This window comes from Mustelus asterias, chromosome 9, assembly GCF_964213995.1.
Source record: "Mustelus asterias chromosome 9, sMusAst1.hap1.1, whole genome shotgun sequence".
Lineage (NCBI taxonomy): Eukaryota > Metazoa > Chordata > Chondrichthyes > Carcharhiniformes > Triakidae > Mustelus > Mustelus asterias.
Window position 1 is genome coordinate 10235380 of NC_135809.1, and position 2639 is coordinate 10238018.

Sequence of the window (2639 nt, forward strand, 5' to 3'; positions counted from 1 at the left end):
ATTGCCGACCTGATACGCTGCAGGAAAGGATGTCCCAAGGCATGGTATAGTGGGGAGACCATGCAGATGCTACGACAACAGATGACAACGCTATGACAACAGTCACCAGGCAGGAGTGTTCCCTTCCAGTTGGGGATTACTTCAGCAGTCACGGGCATTCAGCCTCTGGTCTTCGGGTAAGTGTTCTCCAAGGCGGCCTTCACGACACACGATAACACAGAATCGCTGGGCAGAGACTGATAGCCAAGTTCTGCACACATGAGGATGGCCTCAACTGGGATCTTGGGTTCATGTCACACTATCTGTAACTCCCACCATTTGGCCTGGGCTTGCAAAATCTCACTAACTGTCCTGGCTTGAGGCAATTCACGCCTCTTTAACCTGTGATTATCCCTCTCTCCACTCGCACTGTCTGTATCTGCAAAGACTTGATTCCTTGTAAAGACTCGCATTCCAACCATTATCTTGCAATTGAGTCTTTGTCTATATACGCCGTGTTTGTGAACCCAACTCTCCACTCACCTGATGGAGTGGTGCTCCGAAAGCTCGTGATTCCAAATAAACCTGTTGAACTTTAACCTGGTGTTGTGAGACTTCTTACTGTGCCCACCCCAGTCCAACGCCGACATCTCCTCACCATGTTTCTCTATGGGGACAGTTTCTCTATGGACCACCCACTATTTTGGAAAGATCCTTCCTGGACTTAAAAAAAATATTAAAACATCCGCAAAGAGGAAAGTCCATCGAAACTAGGCCCAGGCCTCAGCCTGAGCTGTGGTTCGGTGGCTCCAGTCCTGCTTTGGAGTCAGAAGGATTTTGATTCAATCCTATTCCAGACCCACGAACGCAAAATCCTCTTCATGGCAGTGCTGAGGGAGGGCTGCACGTTGGAGGTGCTGCCTTTCTGATGAGATGTGTGTGGTGAACCACTGTTACTACATGCATGTGCCTGGACACACCCATGCTGCACCCGGCCCGAGACTCCTCCCTTTCCACCCAGAGTGGGGTATAAAGGTGATGGTCCCTCCTCCTTGCCTCAGTTCAGACCAGGTCAGCTACGAGGGTGTGCTCCTGTTCTCAGTGAATAAAAGCCTATTAGTTTTCCCTCACTCTCAGAAGTCTTCGCGTCGTAATTGATAGTGCATCAATGTTATCCCATTGAGTGGGATCTCCCAGAGTTTGTGGAATAAGCACGTCCGCAGAGCTCAGAGAATTACGTCAATCACGCAGCTACCCATGATCCTATTTGAGTATTGTGTCACTCCCACTGGGACTGGTGAAATCAGTGAATGTATCACCAGTGACACAGTAAGAAGTTTAACAACACCAGGTTAAAGTCCAACAGGTTTATTTGGTAGCAAAAGCCACACAAGCTTTCGGAGCTCCAAGCCCCTTCTTCAGGTGAGTGGGAATTCTGTTCACAAACAGGGCATATAAAGACACAGACTCAATTTACATGAATAATGGTTGGAATGCGAATACTTACAACTAATCAAGTCTTTAAGAAACAAAACGACTCTGCGCCGTCGTGTGTCGCGAAGGCCGCCTTGGAGAACGCTTACCCGAATGCCTTCGCGACACACGACGGTGCAGAGTCGCTGAGCAGAAACTGATAGCCAAGTTCCGCACACACGAGGACGGCCTCAACCGGGATATTGGGTTCATGTCACACTATTTGTAACACTCACAGTTGCGTGGACCTGCAGAGTTTCACTGGCTGTCTTATCTGGAGACAATACACATCTTTTTAGCCTGTCTTGATGCTCTCTCCACTCACGTTGTTTTGTTTCTTAAAGACTTGATTAGTTGTAAGTATTCACATTTCAACCATTATTCATGTAAATTGAGTTTGTGTCTTTATATGCCCTGTTTGTGAACAGAATTCCCACTCACCTGAAGAAGGGGCTTGGAGTTCCGAAAGCTTGTGTGGCTTTTGCTACCAAATAAACCTGTTGGACTTTAACCTGGTGGTGTTAAAACTCTTACTGTGTTTACCCCAGTCCAACGCCGGCATCTCCACATCATGACTATCACCAGTGACAAACAGACAGGAGAGCGTGAGGTGGAGATGCCGGCGTTGGACTGGGGAGGGCACAGTCAGAAGTCTCACAACACCAGGTTAAAGTCCCACAGGTTTATTTGGAATCATGGGTTTTTGGAGCACTGCTCCTTCATCGCAGCATTCGCAACCGGAGACCAGTCTGGCACTGTGGGCGGCACAGTGACACAGTGGTTAGCACTGCTGCCTCACAGCACCAGGGAACCAAGTTCGATTCCCAGCTTGGGACACTGTCTGTGCAGAGTTTGCACGTTCTCCCCATGTCTGCGTGGGTATCCTCCGAGTGCCCCGGTTTCCTCCCACAGTCTGAAAGACATTCTGGTTAGGTGCGTTGGCCATGCTAAATTCTCCCTCAATGTATCTGAACAGGCACCAGAATGTGGTGACTAGGGGAGTTTCACAGTAACTTCATTGCAGTGTTAATGTAATCCTACTTGTGACTAATAAATAAACTTTTTTTAAAGAGCCCTCAGAGTAAGGGAAAGGCACCACCGCTCCAGTTGACCAGAGGCTGCTTTCCCCTTTGAGGGGGAGAGCTGACTGGTGGTGATTTAACCCGAGGATCGCCACACCTCAGGTG

The 2639-nt window shown here is 48.7% G+C and overlaps 1 protein-coding gene across 1 annotated transcript in view; it reads left to right on the top strand.

The window, feature by feature from the left end:
• The window catches only part of LOC144498487 (host cell factor 1-like), a 467986-nt gene extending 465897 nt beyond the window's left edge, over positions 1–2089 (top strand). Inside the window, exon 26 of the transcript XR_013498710.1 lies at positions 2069–2089. The gene's annotated coding sequence lies outside the window, so the exon portion shown is untranslated. The remainder of the gene's footprint in view (positions 1–2068) is intronic.
• The last annotated feature ends 550 nt before the right edge of the window (positions 2090–2639 follow it).